Below are 8,194 nucleotides of genomic sequence, written 5' to 3' on the forward strand. Positions count from 1 at the left end.
CCTCTTACCCTCTGGTAAACTCTCGTGAGAGTTTGAGTGGGTGGTGACGTCGCTAAAGGGGTGGGAAGAGTGCCATCAACCACGTGACCAGTCACGTGGGCTCACGAGAGCTTTGACTTCATTTGCATGGAATGGGGTGGAGCTAGTGGCAGCTTCAGGAGTGGAAGCCCCGCCCACATCTCAGAGCCAATAGAAAGCCAGCTGTGAGAATGCTGCGCTGCCATTGGAGGGTAGAACTTTGGCTATCACAACTGGGACAAGGGTGGCCTTGATTGACACATGTTGGTGAACACTTCTTGGACTGGGTCTCCTAACTTCATAATTCTTTTCCGAAGAAAATTGTTACACCTTTTCTTGAAAATTCTGATTTATAAGTTAGATCTACTCCATGTCGAGTGGGGAGAGAGTTAAGAGCATATATTTGCATAAACTCTTAATGACCTAAAAGTCCACTTTTGCCCAGATTTTTAAAAAATTGTGTAGCAATGAATAGCATACTTCTCAAAATGGGTGAAAACACGGAGTAGGAGCTTTGGAAGAGGTTCCGGATCTGTATGCACTAGGCCGCCAGGCTTCCCCAGGGCCTGCCCAAGCCTGGGCGGCGCGTGGTCCTCCTCTCTCCGGCCTGCCGTCCTCAGGCAGCTCAGCTTCTCCAATCCTCCGGTCTTCTCCAACCCCCTTCCCTTCCTCAGGTTCAAACCCGGCCATTGCCGTCCCAAGCTCGCATCTCCACCTCTGTCCTAAATTTCAGTTTTTGTTTCTGGCTGCCAACTGCGCAGCTCTACCTCGTGTCCCACAGGCCACGGCCTCTCCTGTGGTGAGCACCGTGCTTCCCTGTCCTTCGTCTCCCCACAGGTCTCCAGTCTCACGCGGCAAACATTCCTCAGGGCTGCGCCCTCGTGCGCACCCAGCCGCCCCTGCCGGAGAGCCAGCTGGAGCTGCATCCCCGCCAGCCCAGAGCAAACCGCCCGTGCTGTCCCTCCTGCCGTGACGCGCCAGCCCCGCAGGAGCGGCCCTGCTGACCAGCGTGGCTCAGGCGTTCCGCAGAGCGACTGCTCCTGGCCCTACCTCTGGCTCCTGCACACCCCACATGGGGTTCGTTCATGGAATCCTTGCCCGGCTACCTGAACTAACTTCATTGCTAGCTCATCGCTGTCGCCATTCAAGGCTGCACTCATGTCCCTGACCACCATACACACATGCCTGACTACCACACACACACCTGACCACACACACACACCTGACCACACACACACACACGCACACCTGGCTACCACACACACAACTGACCACACACACACCTGACCACACACACACATGACCACACACACACATGACCACACACACACATGACCACACACACACATGCCTGACTACGACACACACAACTGACCACACACACACATGCCTGACCACCACACACACATGCTTGACTACCACACACACGCCTGACCACACACACATACCTGACCACACACACACACCGGACCACCACACACACACATCTGACCACACACACACCTGACCACACACACAACTAACCACACACACACACGCCTGACCACACACACACACGCCTGACCACACACACACGCCTGACTACCACACACACAACTGACCACACACACATGCCTGACCACCACACACATGCCTGACTACCACACACACATATGACCACACACACACATGCCTGACCACCACACACACAAACAAGTCTGACCACACACACATAAACATGCCAAACTGTGGTAGTCCTTCTTGGCATTCCCAGAACATTCTGTGTGGCTATCACGGCCCTCACCATATTGTGTTATCATCGTCTGCTAACAGTCTATCTCTCCGGGCAGTGCCAAACCCACAGGGACCATGTCTGATTCAGCATTGTATCCCCAAAGCTAGCTTACTTTAATAAATATAGCATAAATAAGTATTCTCATAAATATAAATATAATAAAATTTTAATAAGTGTTGAATGAAGTTTTTCCCCAGCATCCTATGAAAATTTTGAACATACTGAAAAGTTGAAATCATTGTTCAGTGGACATCTCAGCTAGCTCTCACAAGTAACATTCTGTTTTATTTGCTTTATCACATATCTATTCAAATAGGCATCACTTGACCCATCTTTTTTTGTGCAAGGAAAATTGCAGGTATTGATACACATCGTCCCTAAACACTTCAGCACGGATGCTAGTGAAGTAAACCCTCTGTGTGCAGCTTTGAGATCTGGAGACTGTCCCTCCCCACAGAAGGAATCGGCAACCTGACCTGGGGGCTTGACCAGATTATTTTCAAAGACTTAGGAAAGTGCATGACAGTGAAGTCATCAAACCAAAGACACAAGGTAGACTTAAGGATTTAATTGCTGGGCAAGTCCCCCCACACATGGTGTATTCTGCTTGTTCTGTGGGCAGACAGTTTGGTGTCAGTTGTTCAGTTGGCAGAAAAGCCGACTCTGCTCTGTGCCGAGGCTGCCCAGCTCTCCTCTGGCACATACGGCCAGCACCAGCATTTGCAAGGCGACTGTCCAGAAGAAAGGGAGCCGTCTGTCTGGCCACAGAACTGAGAGGAGTCTGAACCCGGTGGCAGAGCCTGGCAGTGCCAGCCACAGGCACCTTCGTGCAAATTAGAAAAGTGGGGGCCTTCAGGGCAGGCGCCACCCTCAGGGCCCTGGCGTGTCAAGGTGAAAGTGCCTGTGTACACTGCCTGCCCCACACTGTCCCCTGGCCCCACACTGAGCACAGGCCTGTGTGAAGGAGGGAGGTTGATTTCGGCTCCCTCTTCCCCTCAGCGCCGCCCCTCGCACATGTGAGGCACAACACTGCTCAGCAGCCGTGGTTGAGTGCACACAGACAGCTGTGCACATGCTCATCACAACAATTAAATTGCTAAAGTTAAGCCAAAAACCAGTGAAATTTCTACAAAAAAAGGAGACCTTTGGAAACAACTTATATGTACTCCCTCTCTCCTCTTTTCTACATACGCCTTGTGTGTGGCCACCAGGCGGCCAGGATACAGCGACTCCATCTCTGCTCTCCTGGAGCTTAGCATCTAGGGGGGAGACAGGCAGCCGTGAAATGACCGCACGATGAAAGTACAGTTAGAAACCACGGTCATGGTCCTGAGAGAGGAGAGCTCTCTCCATACATGTCCGCGACCCAGAAACTTGATGCAAACCAGCAACGCCTGCCATCAGAAGGACAAGCTGACATTGGCTGACCAAAGCCGTGAGAGTGGGGGGGAGCTCCCTGGGCCCAGGGAACAGCCCCTGCGGAGCCTCTGCCTGAGGAGCACAGCACAGCCAGCCGGAGAGCACGCAGCCCAGACCGCGAGGGGAGAAGTGTCGCCAGGGAGCCAGGGGGCCAGGCTGTGAGAGGTCAGTGAAGGGTTTTCAGGGGTGGTGTGCAGATTCAGCTCTGCTCTTGGAAAGCACGGTGGGGCTGTCCAGCGGAGGAACGGAGGCCACTGGGCAATGGCAGGTTTGGGCTTCTGTGCTAGGAGACCACTGGGGTGGTCCAGGTGGAAGATGGTGAGAGCTGGGAGCTGAGATTCGGGCAGTAGCAGGAAAGATGGGGAGAAGGGCCAGCCTAGAGAGCGGGTTGGAGGTGAAGTGGGCCTGAGGCTGTTGGCAGGGGGACACTGGGGGGCAGGTGACCTAGAGCCGGGCAGCTTATGTTTGCAGAGCATCTGAGTATAGGGAATATATTTGGCTTTCTCTGGTTGGTTCTGTGTTGGAAGTAGGAACAAAAAAATATGGAAACTGGCAGTCATGGACCAAGTCCTGACCATTCTGGGCTGATTGCTGCAGAGACCATGGGTCAGAGACTGTCATATATAGTCTGACCATTCTCTATTTGTATAATATATTCAGTCTCTCAGTCCCCTTCCCTTTTTGGTCATTCTCTCACTTGTGAGTGGCCGACCAACTCAGGGAAGCTAGAGACCCAGGTCTTCACAGCTTGTGGACGCTCCACTCATCTCCATAGTCAGTCACAGCATAAGAGTTTTTTCTTTTTGTTTCTGTATCATCATAGAGATCATCTGACGAGACAGCAACCGCACAGCAGCATGTCAGCCCCTGGACAGATGCAACAGACCAGATTCACGACCACCATGACAAAAGCAAGACCTATTAATCGTCCTTGTAGGATGCTGCAGACCCCGGAACCCTAGTTGCCCAACCAAGGCCAAGTCAACAAATCCCACAGGCCATGAGGACCAACCTTAAAGAGACAATTTTTCCCTTAAGGCATTGCTTAGTCTCTTCTACTTTGCCCGCTTCACTCATCCAAGTACAGCAGGAGGTGTTACAGTGGCGCAGGCTGCCCTGACTGCCAGCCAGAAACCTGGAGCGTGTGACTGTCTGTCACTGGGCGTGCCAGCGAGTTGAGGCTGATTCCCAGTCCACACAGAAAGCTGTGGTGGTGTTCACAATGTCCGCCAAAATCAGTAGTAGCTTTCTTAAAGTCTTCTCTATTTATGTCATTTCTACCTCTGGGAACATTGCTCAGGTTGTTTGCATAAACGATGAGTGAGTAATTTCTCCAGGCAAAGTGCCCAAATAATCAAGGGTGCCTCATTTGGGAGCTCATGTCAGAGCTGGATTTCCAGCCCTGATGATTTCCAGAATTAGTCTCTGTGTGCAGACAAGTCTCAGAATACTATTTCTAAAGAGCATGGGAAAAAACAGCACCAGATGTCCTGGACCCAAAGAAAGTAGCACCGGGAGGGGTGCATGGAAACCAGGAGAAAAGGAATCACCTGGTCCGAGTCAGCTGCTCCTATAGGGACTCTCCAAAGTTCAAGGTCCCCTGTTGGAATAGTCTTCTCCCCATCGTGCGGGATTCTGGATCGCATCTGTAGTTGCAAATCACAAACCCCAGCTGTAAAATGTAACTCTCTGGAGTCTCACTGCTGTATTTGTTGTTAACAGTAGATGGTAAGTCCCTTCCAATAAAGTTTAAGGAGCAGTTTTCTCAGATGTCTCTTCTAATAGACAAAATCTCCAGATTGAAGATCATGCAGAAGCTTTTAGGAAGATGTTGTGGGACAGCAGAAGTCACCTCTGGTGACAGGATCGGGTATAATGCACGAGTCCTTTGCAGTATTTTGCTGTGTCTGTGTGCAGCAGGGCAGAATCTAGTATCAGAGGCGAAATCCTTAAATTCATTACAAATTGTCTTAGTCCATTCAGGCTGCTAAAACAAAATACCATAGACTGGGTGGCTTGAAAACAGCAGAAACTTATTTCTTATAGTTCAGGAGGCTAGGAAGTCCAAGATCAAGGTGTGGCAGGTTCAGTGTCTGCTGGATCCCACTGCCTCACAGGTGGTCTTCTTCTCATTGTAAACCTACACGGTGAAACAGGCAAGGGAGTCTCTCGTACCTCACGTGTTGCCCAGGTTGGAATACACTGGCATCATCATAGCTCACTGCGACCTCAAACTCCTGGGCTCAAGGGCCTCCCCTCCCACCCCAGCCTCCTAAGTAGCTGGGACTACAGGTGTGCAACACCATGTCTGGCTATATATATATATATATATACTTTTTTTTTGTAGCGATGGTCTTACTATGTTGCTCAGACTTGTCTTGAACTTGAACTCCTGGGCTCAAGTGATCCTCTAGCCTCAGCCTCCTGAAATGCTGCGATTACAGGCGTGAACCACTGCACCTGGCCATTGGACATCTTTTATAAAGGCACCAAAGCCATTTATGAAGGCTCCACCCCCATCACCTAATCATCCCCCAAAGCCCCACTCCTTAATACATAATCATATTGGCATTAGGATTTTGACATATGCATTTTGGTGAGGCATAAACATTCAGTCTATCGCAGCAGTTTGTAGGATAACATATGGCAGAAGGGCTAGTGAGAGTGCCTTCCGCCAAAGGAGTGCCAGGCTTGCTGATAATTTCCCTACTTTTAATTTAAGGATGTCATTGGTTCTTTCAACCTGTTTAGAATATCGTGGGTGGTAAAGGTAGTATGGTTTTTTATATGATATAACATTTTATTTTATTTTATTTTATTTTATTTTATTTTATTTTATTGAGACAGTCTGTCACTCCAGCTAGAGTGCCTTGGCATTAGCCTAGCTCACAGCAACCTCAAACTCCTGGGCTTAAGCGATCCTTCTGCCTCAGTCTCCTGAGTAGCTGAGACTACAGGCATGTGCCACCATGCCCAGCTAATTTATGTATATATATATATATTTTTTAGTTGTCCAGCTAATTTCTTTCTATTTTTAGTAGAGATGGGGTCTCGCCCTTTCTCAGGCTGGTCTCAAACTCTTGACCTCGAGCGATCCTCCCGCCTTGGCCTCCCAGAGTGCTAGGATTACAGGCGTGAGCCACCACGCCCAGCCAAGATGTAACATTTTAAAGAGTTCTTCTATCATGGTTTCATAAAGTGTGTGCCTTGATCACTTGATGCAAAAATTGGGATGCCCCAGGTTGGAAATACAAAAACAAGCAGCATTTTAGCAACTGTAAAGGCTGTGGCTTTTTGATGAGGAAGTGCTTTAACCCACCCTGAAAATAGACATACAATAACTAAAACATGTCTGAATACCAGGCAAGACATAAGCCAGAGAAAATCCAGTTGCAGATAGTCAATGAGCCCTTGAGACTTTGGTTCCATGGCCATGTTCCATCTTTGCAGACTTTTCCATGATTATACTGTTGACGGATCATGACATGCCACATGACCTGACAATAACTACAATTGTCTTTTTAAAGTTTTCTCACCAATGTTGATTTAAGGTATTGATAGTAGCCAATTTGTCTAGACCATGATTAGTAGCTTCATTGGGATATTTAGCCAATATTCATTTGCAATCATCTGGTGCAACCAAGCAGCCTTGTTGGAAGTACCAGAAAGCATCTGAGTGAAAGGTACAACTAGACTTTTTCCATTCTTCTTATTCAAAATCAGGGGTTTGGCCAGGCGTGGTGGCTCATGCCTGAATCCTAGCACTTTGGGAGGCCAAGTTGGGAGGACCCTTGAGTCCAGGAGTTCAAAACCAGCCTGGGCAACATAGCCAGATCCCATAACTACAAAAGAATTTAAAAATCAGCCCAGTGTGGTGGCACACACCTGTGGTCCCAGCTACTCGGGAGGCTGAGGCAGAAGGATGGCTCAAACCCAGGAGTTGGAGGCAGTGAGCTGTGAGCAGTGAGCTGTGATGATGCCACTGCACTCCAACCTGGATGACAGAGCAAGATCCTGTCTCAAAAAAACCAAAAACAAACACAAAATCAAAAACAAAATCAGGAGCCAAAGGTGGATATCTTGCAATGGCCTCTTTGGTTTGAATCCCTCCAGGGATTTATTCGTTATGGGCAAGTTAGGATCACAGCCTCTGTTAAGACCTGTGCAGTGATGGCCTCCTAGAGTGCTTCCTTCAGCTCCCCCACTTTCTCTTCTTGCGTAGGCTTCCGTGTTCACAACGGCCACCCTGCTAGGAAGTAGGGTGGGCTGACAGCCACTGAGCTTGGCCATCTTGGATGGAGGTCCCAGTGGAGTGAGAAACTGCCTTTGTTTCCAAAGCATCCCAAAGTCACCTGCCTCTCCAAAGGCCCCTCTGCCCCCTGTGTGTGTTGACCTCTGGACTTTGACCGGTTGCCAGGCTCTGCCCAGTGCAGTCGGTTCTGCCATCTGGGCTGAGTTTGCCTCAGCGAGAGGATTATGCCTTAAGGGAGAACGTCAGGGGGGAGGTGGGCATGGCAGCCTGTGGTCCAGCTACCAGGGGCTGAGGTGGAAGGATCGCGGGAGCCCAGGACTTTGAGGCGACAGCATGTTCTGCTTGAAGCTTCCAGTTTTGGTCTGGAGGTATTATCCATCAACAAATAGTATTACCCTGTTTCCCCGAAAATCAGACAGGGTCTTATATTTATTTTTCCTCAAGAAGACATCCTAGGGCTTATTTTCAAGGGATGTGTTATTTTCCCCTCAAAGCCTCAGCGTGCAGCACGCACAGGAAGGCCGGGACCTGACAGGGGGAGCCAACCTTGGTGGGGCTGCCCGCACCTTTCCGGTCACCTCTGGGATAGTCACTGTCACGATGGGGCAGGTGAGAAGGGCTGCTCGTCTTCTTTACCGCTTTGCGATGAAATGCATGGGTTGTGCAGATGCGCTGCGCAGCCACGCCCATGACTAGGGCTTATTTTTGGGGTAGGGGTTATTTTATGGGCA

The sequence above is a fragment of the Microcebus murinus genome, chromosome 17, assembly GCF_040939455.1.
Source record: "Microcebus murinus isolate Inina chromosome 17, M.murinus_Inina_mat1.0, whole genome shotgun sequence".
NCBI classification, from domain to species: Eukaryota; Metazoa; Chordata; class Mammalia; order Primates; family Cheirogaleidae; genus Microcebus; species Microcebus murinus.